This window comes from Plecotus auritus (assembly GCF_963455305.1).
Source record: "Plecotus auritus genome assembly, chromosome: 6".
Lineage (NCBI taxonomy): Eukaryota > Metazoa > Chordata > Mammalia > Chiroptera > Vespertilionidae > Plecotus > Plecotus auritus.
Window position 1 is genome coordinate 120,924,943 of NC_137773.1, and position 23,816 is coordinate 120,948,758.

At 48.7% G+C, this 23,816-nt stretch overlaps 1 protein-coding gene across 1 annotated transcript in view; it reads left to right on the forward strand.

Annotated features, from left to right (window-relative positions):
- FRMD4B (FERM domain containing 4B) overlaps window positions 1-23,816 on the forward strand; it is a 278,025-nt gene that overhangs the window by 52,547 nt on the left and 201,662 nt on the right. The window contains exon 2 of the mRNA XM_080674723.1: window positions 9,764-9,920. The gene's annotated coding sequence lies outside the window, so the exon portion shown is untranslated. The remainder of the gene's footprint in view (window positions 1-9,763; window positions 9,921-23,816) is intronic.

The following is a 23,816-nucleotide window of genomic DNA, read 5'->3' on the forward strand; positions in this document are numbered from 1 at the left end:
AGTCAGCTAACATTCTAATGAATACTCCTTTTGTAGGTAACTTTCTGTCTCTCTCTTGCTGCTTTAAGATTCTTCCTTTGCCTTTAACATTTGCCATATTAATTATTATGTGTCTAGGTGTGGGTCCTTTGAGTTCATCTTGATTGTTACTTTCTGTGCCTCTTCAACTTGTGTGACTTTTTCCTTGGAGAAGTTTTTTGTCATTATTTCTTCAAACAGGTTCCTTACTCCCATTCTTCCCATTCTTCCCCTTCTTGTGGGAATTCCTATGATGTGGATGCTGTTACTTTTAATGTTATCCCATAGCTCCCTTAAATTATCCTCTTGCTTTTTCTGTTTGCTACTCTAATTGGGTATTTATTTCTATCTTGTCTTCCAAATCACTGATTCGATCCTCTGCTTCATCCAATCTACTTTTAATTCCTTCCAGTATGTTCTTGATGTCAGATATTCATTGTGGCCTGGTTCTTGTTCATGGTTTCCATTTCTTTCTTGTACTGTTCTAATTTGCATTAAGTTCCTTAACCATATTTATAACCATTTCTAGGAATTCTATGTCTGATAGGTTGCTTGCCTCTATTTCATTTAGTTCTTTTTCTGGAGACTCTTCCTTTTCTTTCATGGGGGTGTTTCTTTGTCTCCCCATTTTAGCTATCTCTTTGTATTTGATTTCATATATTAGATAGAATTGTTATGTCTCCCAGTCTTTGTGAAGTGGCCTTATGTAGAGGTGTCTAGCAGGGTCCAGTGCTGCAGTCTCCTTGATCTCCTGAGCTGGATGCTCTAGGAATGCCCCCTGTGTGCATTATTTGGCTCTCCTGTTGTAACTGGGACTTGACTATTGATGTCCCTTTAATGCGAGGGATCTCCCCTCTGACTTGCTGACAATGAGGCTTAACCCTAACCTCTTCATGCCAGCTGTTACACAGGTGCTGACAGAATTGAACAAGACACTATGCAAAGCAACAACAGGAAAGACTAAGAAGGAAAAAGAAGAGAAAGCAAATCAAAGAAAAAATAAAAAGAATACTAAAAGACATGACACCAAAGACTTAGAGGGAATATAAAGAAAGATGGCAATATGGGAACAAGAAGGAAGCTAAAAGAAATAGTATGGAAATGAAAAAAGAAAAGGAAACAGAAAATAAATGAAATAATAACAATGAATTTAAAATGTAGCAACAGTGAATATAGGATATAGATAGGAAAAGTTAAGCAGAAAAAGAAAAGAGAGGAAAAGAGAAAAATAAAATAAAAAGAGAAAAATTAATAATAGCAATAAAAAGAGACAAAAATAGAATCAAAGGAAAGAGAGAAATTAGAGATATGCAAGAAAAAAGAGAAGAAAGAAAAAAGGGGAAAAACAAAAAAAAAGACAACAAAAGACAAAAACAAAATCCTCTCACACACTGAAAAACGTTTGGGTCTGCTATTTGTGGAGCTCTCTGGATTTTACTCTAATGTTGAATCTGGTCCCTTGGTGTCTATCCTGGGCCTCCCGGGAGCTTCTCTGGTGCGGGTCAGTGTGAGTCATTATACCTTTCTGGCCCTGGGCAGCCTGATTAAGGCCCAATAGTTGAAGCCCCTAGTATTCCAGTGGGCAGAGCCTGTTTTGAGTCTCACACCTTAAATTTCTGTTCTGAGCTGTTCTCCCTTCCCCCATGGAGATGGGCTCTGCGGGGGTATCCTGGCCTTGGCTGGATGGTTTGATCAGACTAGTGTTGGGGGTGGTGCCAGTAGGAGGGGAGGCTGGACACTTCCTCTCCTCCCAATGCCTCAGCCCTGCCTGGCTTGCTGACACCTCTTCTCTGTCACCTGCAGGGACACAGATTTCTTGCCCTGGGCAGTTTCCCTTACCTCAGTCATTGCTGGTTGGGTCAGAAGCAGCTGTTTTGCCAGGAAAGAGGGCACCTCCCCTGTGTTCAGGTGAGCAGGGCTGATCCTCTTTCCTGGTCCTACTGCACAGTCCATTTTCTGCTCACCAGCATGAGTACCCACAGATCCGCAGCCTCTTCAGTCTCCTCAGGTCCTGGGTTCTAGTAGGTCCAGGGCAGGGGAGGCCACACCCACCTCCCGGCCTTCAGCGTGGGTCCTGCCCTGAGCCTGGCATGGAGTTGAGCAGCTGGGCTCTGGGGCGGCGGTGGCAGCTCAGTGGCGGTGGTGGTAGGTGAGCCCTGCTTTGTCAGTGGCAGTCACGTGTGTCCGGGCCGGGTGCCCTCGGAGGGAGGTGTCCTAGGAGGGTGCACGGGGTCTGGGATGTGTCCTGGGCCCGCGCGCAGGATCTAGGCCAGGGTGCGTGTGAGTTTGGGCCCAGCAGCACAAGTCCAGGTGGTGGTGAGGCCGGGCGCCTAGCTGCTGCCGCTCCTGCAGTCTCTCCCTAGGACCTTGTAAGACTTTCAAGATGGTGGGTCTCCAAGCTGGAGCCATGTGGGGGAGCAGCTGTGGCGCCCGGGTCAGGATAGCCCAAACCTCCCGCCCCTGAGGCTCCCGTGCACGATCTGACACACACACCCACACACGCACGTCCGCACACTCGGCCTTACACTCACCTCCTCACTCACATTCTCACCCTCACCCTGGTCCTGCTGGCCACCATGTTCTCAAGAGCAAATTTAACTTCAGTGAATTCAAGAAGTGAGTGTGCGATGCTTCCCTGAATCTCCCATTCCCTGCTTTATCTCGATTTCTTCAAGCATCTTACCATGCCCAGAGTGATTCTGTTATTTTAACATACACGTCTTATTTATTTATTTATTTATTTATTTATTTATTTATTTATTATTTATTATTTTTTTAATATATTTTTATTGATTTCAGAGAGGAAGGGAGAGGGAGAGAGAGATAGAAACATCAATGATGAAAGAGAATCATTGATTGGCTGCCTCCTGCACGCCCCGCACTGAGGATAGAGCCTACAACCTGGGCATGTGCCCTTGACTGGAATCAAACCCGGGACCCTGGAGTCCGCAAGTCCACGCTCTATCCGCTGAGCCAAACCAGCTAGGGCATCTATGCGTCTTTTTATGTGGGTGGCCCATAAGGCCAGTTGTTTCATAAAATTGCTCAAAGAAAACGTTAGTTGTAACTGTGGAGGGAAAGTGGCCGTGGATGATGCTGCGGTGGTGGGCTGCACCAGGCACTTTCCCGAGAGGATATTAGAGTTAATTTTGACCACACACAGTTTCCGTTTGAGCTGACTTTAGAAACTCCTAACCACGCAAGATGCAATTTTACTATATGTCTTCCCCTTGAAGTTTGAAAATGTATGTTTTCAAGACCCTAAGAAATCCTACAATAAAAGAACCCTGATTGACAGTTTAAATAAGAAGTTGGAAAACTATCTCTTTGAAGGCTTGATAATAAATACTTTATCGCCCTGTGCCAATAAAACGTTACTTACAAAAACAAGCAGCAGGCTGTTTTTGACTTACAGGCAGTTTACTGACCCCTGGTTTAGACTACTGTGAAAAAGTTTATTTAATTATGGCCTTTCCCTCCTTTTTAAAAAAAAACCTAAAACTTATCGTAGAGTCCTGGTTTCCTGAATTCAGGTAGTTTCACCTTCCTGGGGGCACTGAAGGTGGTGGCATGGCCTGGGATTTTCTGTGGCACCAAAACCAGTTATGAGGTGGGTGTTCTGGGCTGAATTGTGTTCTCCCAAAATTCCTATGTTGGAGTCCTAACCTCTAGTACCTCAGAATGTGACTATAGAGAGATAGGATCTTTGAAAGGGTGATGATGTCAAAAGGAGGCTCTTAGTGTGGGCCCTGGTCCAATCTGACTGGTGTCCTTATCGGAAGAAGACATTTGGACACAAAAAGAGCCTCCAGGGATGTGCACGCTCGGAGAAAAGACTCTGTGAAGGGGCAGCAGGAGGGCAGCCATCTGCAAGCCCGGGAGAGAGGCTCAGGGAAATGAACCCACCCGCACCTTATCTCCCAGCCTCCAGACTGAGAAAATCAGTGTCTCTTAAGCCAGAGTCTGTGGTAAGTTATATGGCAGCCGAGCAAACTAATACAGTGGGTGATCATAACTCATCCACCCTAACTCAGTGAGACCTTGAACTTCGTTGCTCATCCTCAGGTACCTGATATCACAAGTATCTTCCACAGAATTTTATCGGTGAAGTCCTAATTGCATTTGCATATTTAGCATTTTCAAAGATCTATCAGAATCATTGTAGAATATGTTCCCATAATGCTCTTCACTCTCTTCCTTTCTTTAGTCTCCTTCCAAGTACTCTCCGTTCTGTTTCTGGTCCTGGGCTCTGGGTTTTCAAAGAGACGCACACTCCCTGTGTTATTGGCTGCTCCTCACAGCAGGGAGCCGGTGTGCAGGGGTGGTGGAATCAGATAACTCACTAGCTGTGTGTTACCTTCGATAAGGCATCGTGTTTCCCTGACTCAGTTTCCTCATCTTCGGGATGCGACAATACCTGCATGCGTTGGGTTTCCAGGAGCATTAGCGGCTCTGAAGTGCTGCGCTCAGACTGGGCGCCCAGTACCTGGTGGCTTTCCTGGGCAACCGAGAGCTATGTTTGCTTGTGTTTCTCCCGTGTGGTCTCAGCTGACATCAGCTGTGCAGTGTTGGTTAACACAGTTAAGGAAGCAAAGGACTAGCTAGTTGTTTACACTTGATGTGAACGCGGTGTGTCGTACAAGGCTTAAGCCCTCAGGAACCAGACGACAGTTGTGGAGAGGTGGCCAAAGAAGCAGAAAACCTGCTGATTCATCACAGGGCCCATATTCCCTGTGCAACCTTCTGCGAGTCACTTTGTCTCTTTCTGAGCCTCTATCTTACCTGTAAAGCAGAGGCTTGGACTACAACATGCCTCTACTATATTCCTTCTAAGCCCAGCGCTTTATCTAAAAGTCATGGGAATAAAAGGGATGACTGGGTGAGAGGTCTTCATTATGATTTAGTACTACCCAAACCACTACCCACCTCCATGACTACACTTCATAAGCATTAGATTTCAGTATTTAAATTTAATTTTGTTAACATTTTAATGTTTAATTTAAAATACCTAACATAAAATTGGCCTCGTAGTAGTTTTAAGAGTTAGTTTCCTCCTAAAAGGATGCTGAAAAATATTGCCTATGACCTGACAACAAAACTCCTGACCTGCACCAGCTCTCACTGTAGCTGAGCTCATTGAACACCTGGTTTCTGTTAGAAAAATGGGCTTGTCGCTTGTCCTGTGGCATCAGTAAGGAGCGAGCGGGCAACGGGCTGCACCCCAGTCGTCCTGAGTTCTTTGTGCCTCCTCTACCATCTTTCGCCTCATGTCCACAGCCTCATCTAGGGAGAGTTGAGGGCCAAATGGGATGGGGCAGGGAGCAAGTGCACACATATCTGCTTCTCTTCCCCTTCTTGTCCAGTGGGAGCAGGTGCACACATCTGTTCTGCCCCTTCTTGTCCAGTGGGAGCAAGTGCACACATCTGTTCTGCCCCTTCTTGTCCAGTGGGAGCAGGTGCACACATCTGTTCTGCCCCTTCTTGTCCAGTGGGAGCAGGTGCACACATCTGTTCTGCCCCTTCTTGTCCAGTGGGAGCAGGTGCACACACCTGCTCTGCCCCTTCTTGTCCAGTGGGAGCAGGTATACACACCTGCTCTGCCCCTTCTTGTCCAGTGGGAGCAAGTGCACACATGTCTGCTTCTCTTCCCCTTCTTGTCCAGTGGGAGCAGGTATACACACCTGCTCTGCCCCTTCTTGTCGAGTGGGAGCAGGTGCACACATCTGCTCTGCCCCTTCTTGTCCAGTGGGAGCAGGTGCACACATCTGTTCTGCCCCTTCTTGTCCAGTGGGAGCAGGTATACACATCTGTTCTGCCCCTTCTTGTCCAGTGGGAGCAGGTGCACACATCTGTTCTGCCCCTTCTTGTCCAGTGGGAGCAGGTATACACATCTGTTCTGCCCCTTCTTATCCAGTGGGAGCAGGTGCACACATCTGCTCTGCCCCTTCTTGTCCAGTGGGAGCAAGTGCACACATCTGTTCTGCCCCTTCTTGTCCAGTGGGAGCAGGTGCACACATCTGTTCTGCCCCTTCTTGTCCAGTGGGAGCAGGTGCACACATCTGCTCTGCCCCTTCTTGTCCAGTGGGAGCAGGTGCACACATCTGCTCTGCCCCTTCTTGTCCAGTGGGAGCAGGTGCACACATCTGTTCTGCCCCTTCTTGTCCAGTGGGAGCAGGTGCACGCATCTGCTCTGCCCCTTCTTGTCCAGTGGGAGCAGGTGCACACATCTGTTCTGCCCCTTCTTGTCCAGTGGGAGCAGGTATACACATCTGTTCTGCCCCTTCTTGTCCAGTGGGAGCAGGTGCACACATCTGTTCTGCCCCTTCTTGTCCAGTGGGAGCAGGTGCACACATCTGTTCTGCCCCTTCTTGTCCAGTGGGAGCAGGTATACACACCTGCTCTGCCCCTTCTTGTCCAGTGGGAGCAGGTGCACACATCTGCTCTGCCCCATCTTGTCCAGTGGGAGCAGGTGCACACATCTGTTCTGCCCCTTCTTGTCCAGTGGGAGCAGGTATACACACCTGCTCTGCCCCTTCTTGTCCAGTGGGAGCAGGTGCACACATCTGCTCTGCCCCATCTTGTCCAGTGGGAGCAGGTGCACACATCTGTTCTGCCCCTTCTTGTCCAGTGGGAGCAGGTATACACACCTGCTCTGCCCCTTCTTGTCCAGTGGGAGCAGGTGCACACATCTGTTCTGCTCCTTCTTGTCCAGTGGGAGCAGGTATACACACCTGCTCTGCCCCTTCTTGTCCAGTGGGAGCAGGTGCACACACCTGCTCTGCCCCATCTTGTCCAGTGGGAGCAGGTGCACACATCTGTTCTGCCCCTTCTTGTCCAGTGGGAGCAGGTGCACACATCTGTTCTGCCCCTTCTTGTCCAGTGGGAGCAGGTGCACACATCTGTTCTGCCCCTTCTTGTCCAGTGGGAGCAGGTGCACACATCTGTTCTGCCCCTTCTTGTCCAGTGGGAGCAGGTGCACACATCTGTTCTGCCCCTTCTTGTCCAGTGGGAGCAGGTGCACACATCTGTTCTGCCCCTTCTTGTCCAGTGGGAGCAGGTATACACATCTGTTCTGCCCCTTCTTGTCCAGTGGGAGCAGGTGCACACATCTGTTCTGCCCCTTCTTGTCCAGTGGGAGCAGGTGCACACATCTGCTCTGCCCCTTCTTGTCCAGTGGGAGCAGGTATACACACCTGCTCTGCCCCTTCTTGTCCAGTGGGAGCAGGTATACACACCTGCTCTGCCCCATCTTGTCCAGTGGGAGCAGGTGCACACATCTGCTCTGCCCCTTCTTGTCCAGTGGGAGCAGGTATACACACCTGCTCTGCCCCTTCTTGTCCAGTGGGAGCAGGTGCACACACCTGCTCTGCCCCATCTTGTCCAGTGGGAGCAGGTGCACACATCTGTTCTGCCCCTTCTTGTCCAGTGGGAGCAGGTGCACACATCTGCTCTGCCCCTTCTTGTCCAGTGGGAGCAGGTGCACACATCTGCTCTGCCCCTTCTTGTCCAGTGGGAGCAGGTGCACACATCTGTTCTGCCCCTTCTTGTCCAGTGGGAGCAGGTGCACACATCTGCTCTGCCCCATCTTGTCCAGTGGGAGCAGGTGCACACATCTGCTCTGCCCCATCTTGTCCAGTGGGAGCAGGTGCACACATCTGTTCTGCCCCTTCTTGTCCAGTGGGAGCAGGTGCACACATCTGTTCTGCCCCTTCTTGTCCAGTGGGAGCAGGTGCACACATCTGCTCTGCCCCTTCTTGTCCAGTGGGAGCAGGTGCACACATCTGCTCTGCCCCTTCTTGTCCAGTGGGAGCAGGTGCACACATCTGTTCTGCCCCTTCTTGTCCAGTGGGAGCAGGTGCACACATCTGCTCTGCCCCTTCTTGTCCAGTGGGAGCAGGTGCACACATCTGCTCTGCCCCTTCTTGTCCAGTGGGAGCAGGTGCACACATCTGTTCTGCCCCTTCTTATCCAGTGGGAGCAGGTGCACACATCTGCTCTGCCCCTTCTTGTCCAGTGGGAGCAGGTGCACACATCTGCTCTGCTCCTTCTTGTCCAGTGGGAGCAGGTGCACACATCTGTTCTGCCCCTTCTTGTCCAGTGGGAGCAGGTGCACACATCTGCTCTGCCCCTTCTTGTCCAGTGGGAGCAGGTGCACACATCTGTTCTGCCCCTTCTTGTCCAGTGGGAGCAGGTGCACACATCTGCTCTGCCCCTTCTTGTCCAGTGGGAGCAGGTGCACACATCTGTTCTGCCCCTTCTTGTCCAGTGGGAGCAGGTATACACACCTGCTCTGCCCCTTCTTGTCCAGTGGGAGCAGGTGCACACACCTGCTCTGCCCCATCTTGTCCAGTGGGAGCAGGTGCACACATCTGTTCTGCCCCTTCTTGTCCAGTGGGAGCAGGTGCACACATCTGCTCTGCCCCTTCTTGTCCAGTGGGAGCAGGTGCACACATCTGCTCTGCCCCTTCTTGTCCAGTGGGAGCAGGTGCACACATCTGTTCTGCCCCTTCTTGTCCAGTGGGAGCAGGTATACACACCTGCTCTGCCCCTTCTTGTCCAGTGGGAGCAGGTGCACACATCTGCTCTGCCCCTTCTTGTCCAGTGGGAGCAGGTGCACACATCTGCTCTGCTCCTTCTTGTCCAGTGGGAGCAGGTGCACACATCTGCTCTGCCCCTTCTTGTCCAGTGGGAGCAGGTGCACACATCTGTTCTGCTCCTTCTTGTCCAGTGGGAGCAGGTGCACACATCTGTTCTGCCCCTTCTTGTCCAGTGGGAGCAGGTGCACACATCTGTTCTTCCCCTTCTTGTCCAGTGGGAGCAGGTATACACACCTGCTCTGCCCCTTCTTGTCCAGTGGGAGCAGGTGCACACACCTGCTCTGCCCCTTCTTGTCCAGTGTGAACAGGTATACACACCTGCTCTTCCCCTTCTTGTCCAGTGGGAGCAGGTGCACACACCTGCTCTGCCCCTTCTTGTCCAGTGGGAGCAGGTGCACACATCTGTTCTGCCCCTTCTTGTCCAGTGGGAGCAGGTATACACACCTGCTCTTCCCCTTCTTGTCCAGTGGGAGCAGGTGCACACACCTGCTCTGCCCCATCTTGTCCAGTGGGAGCAGGTGCACACACCTGCCTCCTTACTCAGTGCTGACACGCTGCTGTCTGTGAAACAGCTTGAGCCTGCAGTTGACAAGGCAGAAGTAAATGCTCTTCCAGACTTAGAAGACTCCTGGGAGAAAGCCGTCTCCTCTGCCGTTGTAGGGAGAATCACAAATACATATAAATGAGTTCCATAGGGCGCAGTACACTCAATTTCATCAGCATTCATGGCCTGCCTTTCATTCTCTTTACAACTGACATCTTTTGGAACGGGGTTAGAGAGTGCGACCCTGGTTTGAGTCATTCTGAAATGGGATTCTGACTGGATGTTTCATTGATTTCACCCACGGCCCTGATTTTACTGACTGTACATAACTTTTAGCGCTTCAGAGTCTCCTCCTGCAGAGAGAAGTATACCACATGTGTTCAATGAAATGCATATGTAAGAAGCCAAAGTGGTATCAAATCTTTAGTTGTTATGGAAAATAGCCTCCATTTCGCCTGCATTCTGCGGCAGCTCTATCCTAAATTTCATCTAAGTAGGTGAAGTCCTAAAACTGTGATTAAATGGTAGGCAGCCAGAGGAACATTAGAATAAATCAGAAGTGTTGCTGACCTGAGCTTCCTCCTTCTCTCCTCTGTGTCCACAGAAATGAAGGTGCTCTGTCCCCTGTGTCACATGCGTGGATGAGCAATCCAGAAGAAAGAATGTGTGAAAGAAAAAGATGACATCTGTCATGGCAAACAAAATCCGAAGATTATTACTGTGAAAGCAGAGGAAGGCAAGAGAACACTAACAAGTCCAAGGTAAGTGGACATCTCTAGAAACACTGAACTTGGATGCGTCAGAAGGGGAAAGGGGCTTGTCATGTGTGTCAGTGAGCATTGACTTGTCAAGTGGGGCAGGATCTACCGTCAAAATGTTTGTGTTACTAGCAATGAGGAAGAAAATTAGTAAATACATTTAGTCCCCTACTCTCCAATAAAAGCTAAATGCCCCAAAGTTGAATAATATTGACTTAAATTTTATAAAAGGCTTTTCTTCACAAAGAGCAAAACAAACAAATGAACAAAACAATGTACTAACTATACTGTGCATGGACTCGTGTCCTATATTTCCAATGTTTGATATACACATTTGTACTTTGTTTTCTTTTGATTCGTAGTTGAACACTTGACCAGCTCAAGTCCAGTGGACAATTGAGCAAAGCCAATGGTTAACTCTTACTGATTTAGGTACTTTGAGCAGCATTGGGGAATTTAGACTTAAGTGATGTAGGATCTTCTTAAATTACAGCAAATCCTCAAATAATGCCATTTCATTCAATGCCATCTATAATAATAATAGCGTAATAGGCTAATTAGACTGGACAGCTGAATGACCTGCCGGATGTCCTTCCGGATGAATTTGCGTTGGTGGGGACAGAGGCAGAGGCGGTTAGAGGTGATCAGGCAAGCAGGCGAGCAGTTAGGGGCGATCAGACAGGCTGTCAGAGGCGATTGGGGCAATCAGGCAGGCAGGTGAGCAGTTGGGGTGATCAGGCAGGCTGGCATGCAGTAGGGGCAATCAGGCAAGCAGTTAGGGGCGATCAGGCAGGCAGGTAGGCAAGCAGTTAGGGGCGATCAGGCAGACAAGCAGGCGAGTGGTTAGGGGCGATCAGACAGGCAGGCAAGCGGTTTGGGGTGATCAGGCAGGCAGGCAGAGTGGTTAGGGGTGATCAGGCAGGTGAGCAGTTAGGGGCATCAGGCAGGCAGAGTGGTTAGGGGTGATCACAAAGGCAGGCAAGTGGTTAGGGGTGATGAGGCAGGCAGGCAGAGTGGTTAGGGGCGATCAGGCAGGCTGGCGAGCGGTTAGGAGCCAGGGGTCCCAGATTGCAAGAGGGTGCAGGCTGGGCTAAAGGACACCCCCTTCCCGCCTCCCTGCTGCCGTGCAAGAATTTCATGCACTGGGCCTCTAGTTTCATTATAACCTTGGTAAGAAACAAAGTCGAGTCCTGGCAGGGTGCTGTGTGGAGCGTGCACGTTCTCCCCACTACTACCCCAGGCTTTAGGCTTGGGAAGCACCCCCCCCCCCCACTCCTATGGCCAGCTGGGAGTGACCTGGATGCCAAGGAAGTTCCCAGGACCCAGGTATGTATGCAAATTAACATCCATCTTTGTTGGGTTTATTTGCATACTCACTCTGATTGGCTGTGGGCATAGCAGAGGTACAGTCAATTTACATGCTTCTCTATTATTAGGTAACATGGGTGCAGTTTTGAGTGATGCAAGTTTTGGAAATAGATGGTGTGATTGTTGCACAACATTGTGAATGTAATTAATGTCACTGAATCGTACTTAAGAATGTTTAAAATGGCAGATTTTATGTCATATACACCTTGCCACGCACACAATAAAAAACTTAAAGAAAAAGCAAATGAACAGACAAAAAATAAAAGTCCAAAAACACACATGCGCACGGTACAATGTGGAAAGATGGGCATGGAATAGTTGGGAAGATGCCTTCACATTTATGGTGTCGTTTATGCCTGGTAGATGGAAAAGAGCAGGAGAGGAGAAAACTCCATCCTGTGTACTTGTGCATTCTTTGCATTATTCACCATCAGCAAACAGTTCATACTTTTATAAATAGAAGTGTTTTAAGCCAGCCTCACCTATTCTAAAACTGGGAGTTGGCACAACTTTCTAGGCTGTGCAACCATCACAGAGGAGGTGTCCCCAGTGCTCACTATTATGGGAGGCTACTGCGGACAGTCATACACAGGTCTCTGTGTGGACCTCGCCTTCCTTTCTCCTGGGAGGGAGGGCTGGATCACATGCGAGGCGCAAGCTTAATTTTAAAGAAGCTGCACGCTGTTTTCTAAAGTAGTCACACCAGTTCCATCCCACCTGCTCTGAATGAGAGTTCCCGCTTCCCCATGCTCTTGTCGGTACGTGGCACCATCAGCCTTTTTCTTTGTGTCCATCCCAGGAGGGATGTGGCAGGGATTCATTGTGGTTACAATGCTGAGTATCTTTTCCTGTTCTTACTCGCCATCTGTATACCTTCTCAGTAAATTGTCTGATTCGATCTTTTGCACACTTTGGGGTGTTGTTTGTTTTCTTATTGCATTTTGAGAGTTCTTTATTCTGGGTACAAGTCCTTTATCAGGTGTATGCTTTGCAAATATTTTCTCGCAGTCTCTAGCATGTTTTTTCTTTTTCTTAACAGTATCTTTGGAAGAGCAGAAGTTTTTGATGTGTTTAATTTGTTTTAATTTGAATTATTACAGTGAGGGGCATTTAAAGATTTTGTCAGGCATAGGAATTTGTACATTTAGACACTCACATGGTATCAAGAATATTAAAATGTACATATTTCCCTCGTTAAAATGATTTCTTACTCTCTCTATATTTTTACAGACCCTAAATTTTTTGCTTTTAAAATTGTTTGTTGCAAGAAACTTATTTAGTTTATTGCTGCCTACTAGAGGTCTGGTGCATGAGATTCATTCCCTGGCGGCGGGGGGGGAGGTCACTCAGCCCAGCCTGTATCCTCTTGCAGTCCAGGACCCCTAGAGGGATGTCCGCTAGCAGTCAGACATCCCTCTCGTAGTCCAGGGCTCTCACAATTCGGGACCCCTCGCTCCTTACCATCCACCTGCAGCAGAGGCAGGAGAGGCTCCCACCACTGCCCTGTGCTTGCCAGCCGTGAGCCCTGCTTCTGGCTGAGCAATGCTCCCCCTGTGCGAGCGCACTGATCACTAGGGGGCAGCTCCTGCATTGAGTGTCTGCCCCCTAGTGGTCAGTGCGCATCATAGCAACCAGTAGTTCCACGGTTCGGTCAATTTGCATATTATGCTTTTATTATATAGTATCATGCATCCTTGATAATTCATGCCAACTAAAAAAAATCTAAAAAATTATTTTAAAACATAATGCAATTTAATTAATACAACCAACTAATGAAGATGACAATGTGTTAACCTTATAGGTATTAAATTAAATATTCATCACTTGAGATTGGGAAGTTTTCTTCTCATATTTAGAAGGAAGTACTTTTCCGTGTTTTTTAGTGCTAGAACAATTTTTTTTTAAGTCCCTGGAAAATGTGTAGTTTCTAGATTTTGGATAAAACAGTGTGGTTAAAGTACATTTAAGGGAAAATATAATAATAAATAAACTAAAAATAAAACAAGTAATTTAAACAGCTCCCCGAGCACTTACTAGACCCTTATTGGGTCTGAGAAACAGGATTTGAAACAGGCTCTTGGAGTCTGGCTGGCATCAGGCACTGATCGCTGAGGAGCTGGAGTGTTTCTGCTGGCACCTGAATTTCCTGCTGAAGTTTGATTATAATAAATACACTCTCTTCTGGCTCTGAAGCCGCCCCAAATTATGGCTATTATTTTAAATATTGTCTTATTTTTAAATTGGTTTTTTATTTCAAATTTAATGCCTGAGTTTTGTAAAAATATTTAAACAGTGAAAGTACTTTGTGATGTTAACGTTAGCTCTTAAACATTTTATACAAACACAAAAGATATGTGTTCTTTTATCTCCTTCAAAGCAAGGAGTAACTTTACAATCAGTAAAGATGCATATGAATTCAGAAGAATCTAGATGTCAAATGAGTGCTGGCATCAAAATAGTGCTCGTCCTATGGAAGTCAGCTTGCAAACCATTAAAAAATGTCAAATGCTCACCATCACCAAGCATTTGGGAAATGCTATACCATGTGTAACATATGAATAGTGTATAAGGGTATGTAATATGCCGTTGTTTCCTACAGTTATTTACCACAGAGTACTTCTTTGGAACTCGCTTCCTGGCACACATCTGAAAATCTTAACTTGTTCTATGGATTTTCCAAGTCTGCCACCAGGGGGCAGCCCCCCACACACTTTTATGTTCTGACTTAAATATTGAAAGTGTATTTTCGCACACGTGTGTGAGGCTGGCATTTTCAAGCAGGCTTTGGTAAAAACTTTCAATGGATAAAGGAAATAAATAATAAAAATAAGAAGCCCTACAAATAGTCACACTTCCAAAATACAAAGCTGAGCCCAAGAATTAGCCAATCTGCCACACACCCACCCTGGGCCAGTCTGCAATACTGGTTCCCAGCCACATGGCCTTCCCATCATCTCGACCCCCACATTTGATCTATGGGCTCATCTTATCACAACTGTCAGTAAATCCAGGCCCTTGTGCTTCCACAGCTCAAAATCCCGCTGATTAAACGTGCCAGGTCTGCACTGTGACCTTTCCTCTCAGGCCTGGTTGGCAGCTCCGAGGTGCCCCATGGCGAGGAGCAGGTATGGCCTCCCCTGAAGGTCACCTCCCATGCCAGGGCAGACACCAACCACCCAGCACACTTCTGTGTGGGACTCAGAGCCAGCCTGGCCGGCCTCCCTGACACTGGCTCCAGGGAGCCTTCCCAGCGACTGCGCTAATGCGACGGGAAGTTCTCTCACCCAGGCCTGGATGCACATCCCACCACCTCTGCAGCCTTCTGTGGTGACTCTCCCTAATCCTGTGCCCAAAACTCCCTCTCTCTCTCTCTCTCTCTCTCTCTCTCTCTCTCTCTCTCTCTCTCTCCCACACACACATTTAAAAAGTGTGTTTAGATCCGCAGTAATGAAGGTCTCCCTTCTAAGCTCTCAATCTCACCTCACCTATGCCACAGCAAGCAGGTGCTGCCTATTTGGAAGGAGGGTGTCGTTCCGTCCCGCGTGGGCCGAGGCTCCCACGTGGCCCGTCCTCTTGTTTCACTAGTGGCGGCCATGCCATCTGGCAGCTGTGCCGTGTGAATAAGCACGTCCTGGAGTAGCCTTTGTGAGGTGCCCAGACTCAGCCTGTGTCTGCCCCACTTCAGCCAAGGCTGTGGCAGGTCTGAGCAGGCTGCTGTGTGGACGGCTGCGGAACTACCTTCCAGCGGGTGTGCTTTTCTTTAATGCTGCAAGTTTATTAAAATAATTAACATAGTGTTTATGTTAATTATATTTCACTTATATTAATATATAAACTTAACAATGAATTGAGTATCGGGGCAGTGGGGTATGGTCATTAAGCGTGACCTCTGGAGTTAGGCGGGGTTGCACTCTGTTTCGCCACTTCCTGCCTTGGCAGCTCTACAACTTAACCCTCCAGACTCCGAAGAAGAAGAAGAAGGCACAGCAATCCCCCCTCGCTGTGCGTCACTCACAGAGCAAATGAGCTGTGCATCACTGTGAGGCCTGAGTGAACCGGGAGTTGGGTTCACCTGCCACTGAAATGATACTAACATTACTCCTTTTTTAAATCCTCACCCAAGGATATGTTTATTGATTTTAGAGAAAGAGGAAGGGAAGGAAGAAAAGAGGGGGGGGGGGGGAGAGAGAGAGAGGAACATTGATTGGTTGCCTCATATGCACCCTGATTGGGGCTCAGACCCAAGACCTTTTGGTGTTTGGGATCACGCTCCACCCCCAGCCCCTGCCGGGGTTACTCCTGTGTTAAGTGCTCCAGGTTCAGCTGAAGCTGTGTGCAAGGTGGGACAAAACAAGGCCACGCTTGTTCCCCGATGCCAAGCCCCGCAGAGGCGAGCTTTAGGAGGCTGGCCAGCAGAGGCCACGTTGAGTTTTCAGCTGCGTTGGAGGGAGCTTCGCGAGTGGCCAGGGTGGTGTGCGTGTGAAGAGAAATGCTCCCAGAGCCGCTCCGCTCCGGGGCGGGGGGCTCCTCCGCCCGGGCAGGGGGGCCGACGTGATGAGCAAGTTGCCTGTGCCGCTGCTCGGGCTCCGTCTCCTGTTAGCCTAAGTCCATCCACGTCCGAAGGCGGGCACTTGAGGGCCTTTATTAAGTGTCCTCTCCGCCCAGCGCTTCAGGAATGAACGAGAGCGAGGGCATCATCAGGGGAGTGATGGCGGAGAGCATTAGGAAACGCTGCAGGTGAGAGATGCCCGAAGGCAACCAGGTGCCAAGCTGGGGAGGCCCTGGGGACCTTCTGAAGCAGGGCCCTCTCACCTGCCTGTCGGCCTGCCGCCAGTGCAGTCACAGGCGAAGGGGTGGGGAAGGCGGCAAAGGCTGGGGGGGAGGGGGGCGGGGGGCGCCGCGGCACACAGAAGGATAGGCGGTTGTACTCCCAGTCCTACGACCAAAACCCCACGGTAATAGCAACAGAATGTGACTTTATATGGCCGCTATTTAATGTGTGATTTAGAATCTTACATTCATTCTTTGCCCTTGCCTCCTGAAATTAGCTTCATAAATTAACTCAGTTTTCATCTAAGTAAATTTTAAATTCATCTTTCATTTTCAAAAAAGTTGCTTTTATTTCAACTATGAATTGTTGGAATTTAAGATAGTCAATATATGTCTTACATCAACTCGTCTGACATAAAAATAACTCAGCATCTGACAATTTGATACGAGAAAAATGTACACTTGTTTAACATTTTTTATTATCAATGAAGTCAAGATTTTTTTCTTATATTTATTGGCCATTTGTATTCCTTATGAAAATTACCTATTTCCATCCTTTTTCTATGTATTTGTTACATTAATAAATTAAGAAAGAGTTGATTCAGAGGTGACAGACCCAAGTACAAGCAATGTCTTCATACCACAGCCCCAGCGACCGAGTGACTCCCCACAACTGCAGAACTCACTGCCCGCTCCTGCGTGGCTGCGTGGCGGCTGGAGCTGCGGCTGGACGCCGCGGGGCCTAGGCCTCCCGCTCCCTGCTGGCTGGTCCCCAGGTTGCGAGGTCTGGTCAGCCCCTGGCAGGGGAGCGGGGCGGGGACAGGGTCCTTGCGGTCCCGGTGGATCTGGAGGCCGGCAGGTGGCGCTGTCGCACAGCCGTCCTCGCAGACCCAGCTCGGGTTTAGGGGTGCAGCTCAGCTGGGGGCAGCTTTAAGAGAAGGACCTGGACCTGCAGACATAGCTCCTCCGCGGGTCGGGGCCCCAGACTCTCTTTCACCTGGGTATCCTGCACTTTGGGCAAATGTAGGCGTGGCTGATGGCGATTCACTTTGCCAAAGTATGGTTTCTCTGAGCACCGTGCTCTAGCGCAGGGAAGGCCTTCAGAAAGTTGCATATCTTCTCAGAAAAAAATGTTGTTAAGTCGAAGTTAGATTGAATCATATTTAAATACGGTTATTAAAACATTTGTGATATTAAAATCTGTGAAATAATAACAACAGTGCTTATTTATGAATGCAGTAAATAACAAGATCTAGTGTACCATCACTTCAAAGCAGTCGGGAGTAGAAACTGTTCTACGATATTGACAGCCAGCGTGGTGTGATACATCGACATACTTGTTAATATTTTTCTAAATGCGTTTGAAACATCTTATTTTTTTAGTTTTTGGCTCTGCCTGAATCTCAGCTCTCCGTTGTATCAGCACCCAGCATCCTTTTCCATTTCCAAATAACTTCCCTGCTGGAAAACCTCACGTGGTGTATTTCCCAAGGACAAACGCAGTGCACTTCATGCAACACTGTGAATGAAAACACCCCAAGGGCATAATACGGGGCCAGGTTTCCTGTAGAACCCCGAGACATGCAGGAACACTTAGGTCTCGGTTATGTGTTATGATTGATATTCAGTGCCATTTGGGTAGTTGACAGAACTGTGTTGAACACTCACAATGTGGCCGAATGTTCAGCAGCCCAGAGGCCGGCAGGGATGCCAGGGCTGGCGTGTCACAGGTGGGAGCCCATCCGTGAGGCTGCACATGACCCATGAGTAAAGGTTTCCTGAACATAGCTTCCTAGGTCATAGATCAGGACACAGCCTGTTTATCTAGAGAGCCAAAAACCAGGGAAGTGTGGGAACCTGAAATCTTGACATAATCCAAGCTCACAGGCCCTCCTGCCCATGCTCTCTCCTCTGGGCCCTGACTGCAGCCTCGGGGTGGGGTGGGGGGAGAGGCGAGGTCCAGGCGGTCCCTGGGTGTGTCTGGGCTGCGCTCACAAATGCTTCCTCCCTGTTTCCAGTCCCCTGGCAGGTTAGACCCTGGTGGGTGAGGTCCACTTCCCCCCTGGCTGACTCAGTGAGCGCTCCAGTGGGCAGTGAGGGCGGGGAGGCAGAGCGGCCCACCGTCCCCGCCATTCCCTCTCCTCCCTCTGCACTGGTGACTCTGGCATCACAGTGTTCTCGGGGCCCTGCATTTGGAAACCCCTCACCGCCTGCTTATCTGGTGCCTCTGCTCCTGCAGCTCCTGCGCTGGCCGGCCCACCTGTCTTTTTCCAAAGGCCTTTGACTTACTGCAAAAGTCCTGTCAATTAAACCTGGGGCCAAAATACTCAGTTACACGCACCAAGAGAGCTTTGAAAGTCTTTCACAGTGCGAGAGTGGTTTTATTCGGCATTTGTGCATGGTCTTTTCCTGTTCAGGTGAGGCTAATTCAGAAAGAGGAAGCTTAGACCTGGGACGTATTCACCTGGATTTGAGTCCTTCGTCTACCAGATGTCAGGTCAGTGACCTCAGGGACAATTCCTGAACCTCCTGAGCCTGAGTTTCCTTGAGTGTCTAAGTGCCTGCTTCCGAGGGCTGTGGGTGAGGAAGGCATCTGACCATGGGCGGGAGGGAGAAAGCCAGGCATCTGTGATGCTTCTCAGGTGGAAAGGGGGCAGCGTTCACTTGGCCACGCCCCTGGCACCCGTGTACCCCACCCCTTCTGGAGCCCTGCCCTGGGCTTCTCTTGTTCAGGAGCTCCTGCAGATCAAGCTCCTTGGCTCACTTTAACCCCAACCTCTCTTCCTGCATCCCCACCTGCAGGCTCTGCTCTGTGTGCTAGGCATAGAAGCCGCCACTCACCACTTCATTCTTGACCTAGAAGGGCCTCTTTCCTCCTCTTCCCACATGTGGGCTGGCACCGGGTACTGCTGCCTGGTTTTGTGCTGGGAACAGGCACCGTGGTCCTGGCCTGCCCAGCATCCGGTCCCCAGCTGCCCTTGGGCTGAGGTGCGGCTGCTCCCCCAGCCTCATGTGCTGTCCCGGGGGATCTGGGACTCGGGTCTGGCCAGGCCGAGCCCGTGAAGGCCACAGAAGGCCTCTTGCTGGGATAATTGGGAGAGGGAATCCCTTTTCACAGGGGCTGTTCAACTAGCTGCACTTGAGCGTGGACCTGCTAGTGGCCCTCTGGCTCCATTGGGAAGCAAATGAACCTCAACAATGAGGTTGGAGAACCGAGACAAGGGAGACAGTGGGCACCAGTGCCAGGAGCAGGTGCAGGGCCTCTCACCACCAGCGGTCAGCTCCAGAGCCTATACTGTACCTGGTCCTCGTGATTGCCTGGGTCGGTGTGATCCTCGTGATTGCCTGGGCTGGTGTTAACTGCATTCCATCCTGATAACTGAGAGAGTTCTTCTAAGATCCCGACTGTATATAAGTTTCTCCAGATCTGTCTCCAGACACACTTTTCAGCTCACGCTGATCCTGCACTGGCTCTAAACCAACTCGTGTGCAACGAGCGTTTCTTCGCAGTGTTCTTTGCTATTGGGTGTTGGGCGCGTTGACTCTTCTTTGGGCAGTCTGCAGGCAGCTAGCCCGCCTCCGGCCTGGAAGTAAGCACTGCACATCCCAAGGGGGTTCGTTTTCCCTTGCTGCAGAACACATTACCACAAAGTTAGTGACGAAACACAAACTCATTATCTCGTTGTTTCTGTCAGGCAGATGTCAGGGACTGTGCAACTGAAATGCAGTTGTTGGCTGGGGCTGCGACCATGGCTGAGACTCACGACCCTCTTCCAGGACTACAGCCAGCCGGCAGAATCCAGTTTCTCATGGCTGTGGGGCGTGCGCCCCTCCACTGCACGGCCATTTGCTTCTTCACAGGCAATAAGCGAGTCTTTCTTTCTCTCCAGTTTGCTGAGATGGAGTGACCAGGGGGGTGACAGCCATCACTTTGGCATTTAATGCAACCTAGTCAGGGGAGTGGCATCCCGTGATCTTTGTTCTATTCTCTTGGCTGCACTCCATGGAAGGACATTATACAGGGCATAACACCAGGCTGCGGAAACCACGATGCCATGGGAGAGTTCTGCCTGCCACACCAATTCACTTACCACCAAGTGATCTAAACCCAATTCAGAGAGAGATTTTTATTTTATTTTATTTTATTTTATTTTGTGCACACCAAACATGGGTTTAATTTATCAGCATTCTGTTATATGAGCATGTGTAAAACACTCTAAACTCACCCTCTGACAGGATTATAAGAGATTTTTTATCTACTCAGAAAATGGGCTGCTAAACAGAAAAGTCTCAGATCCCACTGAAAATCTGTTGAAAGTTTCACTTCTCTCCAGAAAAATGCATGTACATACATTTGTGCATACTCTTTCAGGGGCTTCAAATACCTTCCAAGTTCCAGTCACATGTCAGGTGACACCAGACACCTGGTTCTCAACATTCCTGCAGGGGATCTGAAGAACTAATGTTCTTCCCATTCCTACAATCTCTATTTCTCTTACTGAGTCAGGGGTGGGGGAAAACAACAACAGAGTGACATTTATTGATTAGTAAAGTTGTTCTGCATGCAAGTGTAGATTTTTAGTAAATATGTGTTATTTTTTATAATGTGTGTGTGTACATTTTAGGGTTGAAAATGACAGCTACAGTAGGCTGAATAATGGCCCGAGACCTGAGCCTAATCCCTGAAATATGTACTAGTAAATGTTACTTTGTATGGCAAAGACTTTGCATCAGTGATTAAGGTTTTTGAGCTGCAGAAATTATCCCAAATTATCTGGTTGAGCTCTACATGCCATGGCAGAGTCCTTAAGAGACAGGCATAAGGAGATTAGCAAGACAGTGAGGACATGATGATGATAATGCACAGAAGCAGAGGTTGGAGTGATGTGGCCACAAGTCAAGGAATGCTGGCAGCCACCAGAAGCAGAAGATGCAAGAATGGGTTCTTTCCTGAGCAAAGGGAGCGTGGCCCTGCTGACACCTGGACTTTGGCCCAGAGAAACTGAATTTGGACTTCAGATTCCAGAACTAGAAGAGAACACATTTCTACTCTGTAAAGCCACTCACTTAGTGGTAATTCATGACTGCAGGCAGCCACAGGAAGCTAGTACAACAGCCATACTGTCTGATTTAGAATCAGGTTTGCATTTGAGGTTGTTGAACCTGAACACAGTTTAATAGGCCAGATTGCAGTGGGTTTCAGTCTGACTTATACAATATTATTTCTCCCAACGAGGTCCTTGGAGCACTCGCTCTTCGCCTTTTGGGAAGCTTGTTTAGAAAAGCGTTATTCAGAAACACCTGCTGAAACGTGCCAGGTATTAAGGACAGACCACACATTTGGCTTCGATCTCCTCGGTGCTACCTGGTCGTCAAAGCAAACAGTGGTCCCCCATATAAAGTGTTTCATGTTTACTCTTCCTAAGTGGGAGGCCCGGGTACTTTATTCATCAGGTGTCTAGTTTTCCTCTTGGATAAGTGACTAATTCTTCACACATCTTTTGTCTGAGCCTTAAAGCCAGATGCTTTAAGGAATTTTCATTCAACAAACATTCCCTGAGCCCCTACAAAATTTGTCATGAGGGATAGAAATAAAAAATACACAACATTTTCTACTCCTAAAATACCTACCACTCAGTGGAAAAGATAAAAATTAAATAGCCCCATAGATAAATTATACATAAATAAATATGTAATTGCAACTGAGGTAAGTCTGAAGGAAAGAAACGTTTTTGAGGAGGTTATTTAATGAAAGAACCTTGACGAGGTTCAGAGAATCATGCACGGCTCTTTCCTGGACGTGACTTCTCATCTAAGTGTTGAAATTGAGCAGGACTCAACTGGAGGCAGGGCCGAGGGTCCCATTGCAAGCAACAGCACATGCACTGGCCACGTGACCAAGTGGTGTGGTGCCTGCGGGACTGAGAGGGACGCAGGCAGGGGGGTTGGGCAGGACTGACCATGGACCCAGACAACCCATGAAGGAAGGTCAAGCACATAATGTAAAGGACAACAATTGAGGTTGTACATCTGCTTCCCTAGTCACCATATTGTGTGACCCTGCTTCCCTTTGCAGGTGGTTGCCCAACCTGAGAAGCCATCATGGGGCTTTCGCTACCTTTGTTTGGGTGATTCGCTCCTGTTGTTGCCTGCTCACAAAACACACGTCTGCTATCTCTCTCCTCACTGGGCGGAGGGCACTGCCTTAAAAGGCTTATGAGCTGTGGGTCTCAGCCTCAGTAGAAGCCAGGACTAGAAAAAGAGGTCCCCATGGGCGCCCTGAAGGACAGCACAGCTGTCTGCTTCCCTGGCACACCTGACTCCCGTGAAATGTGCTGAACCTCAAACCCAACTGAACAGCAGCTCGCCTGCAGCCAGACACCATGTCTGTTGACTCAACCCTGGTGGAGACCTAAGCTTATCTGACTTTTTCTGCCCACGGACTATGGGATTGTCATGGAAGGAATGCCTTCCTAATGAAAAGGAAGCATTATTTCCCCTTGCTGAAGGAACCTTTTGTTTCCTGAGATGCCGCATAACATAATTAGCCGCATAACATAATTTTGTTAGCGGGAGGGGCGTACTTCTTTGCAGAATTGGTTTGTGCTATTCATCTGCCTGAGGGACAGCCCTGTTCTGCACATTATTTCCTCCTGACTGAGGCCTTGTGGGGAGAATATTATGTATTTCATACGTGAAGTTCTCATGCTTCTATTCAGATATGCATTTACTACCTGTAACCAACTTTCTCCTTTGGAGGTCTTCTCTCTACGTGAATGAAGTCTTGCTTTGTGATCATTGCTAGTTGCCCTCGGATGTGGGAGCACACGTGAGATGGGAAACAGCTGAACCATTCCTCATGCATACCTCTCCCCAGGCCGACACAGTTCCTACTGAACAGAAACAAATTCAGAGTGATGAAAATTCCAACAAAACAGCCAGAATCAAGACATTCCGAAGGTTCCAGATCCCCAAGGGAAAGGAATGGCTTCCCCGTAAACAGAAGAAATTAACAAATGGAAATTTTCTCCACTCCTTTCCCTGCGTCTCTGAGCAATAGCTAGGGGCGGTTTGCAGGATTTTCTTCTTGTCCTTCCTCTGCAGGGAGGAGAGCTGGGCTGTTATTGTCCTTATCCTGCTGCATCTGGAGATGCTGCCTGTCTGTGGGACTCACGGTGAACGAATAGTGTTCCTTTGAGGTCAGAGGCAATAGAGGCAAACTCTACAGCTAGTGAAAGAGAAGAAGAGGGGAAACATTGATATTTCAAGCTTCTCCCATAGCTGTGTCTCTTAAGTCCATTGCTTTTCGGATTAGGTGACATTTGGGGAAGCCTGCCTAGGAGATGGGGTTAGGTGATTTGGGACTGTATGCAGGTGCAGTTTTGAGAGGGAAAGTGTGGTGGGAAAGTCTTCCAGAAGAATTGGTGTAAGAACGTGGGGTGCCTAACTGCCTTCAGGCAGATCAACCGATAAGGAGAAATGCAATGTGAGGTTAAGAAGTTAGATTGGCCCTGACCGGTTTGGCTCAGTGGATAGAGCCTGCGGATTGAAAGGTCCCAGGTTCGATTCCAGTCAAGGGCATGTACCTTGGTTGCGGGCACATCCCCAGTAGGAGGTGTGCAGGAGGCAGCTGATCGATGTTTCTCTCTCATCGATGTTTCTAGTTCTCTATCCCTCTCCCTTCCTCTCTGTAAAAAATCAATAAAATACGGTATATTAAAAAAAAAAAAAAAACAAGTTAGATTGCCCCAGGTCAAATCC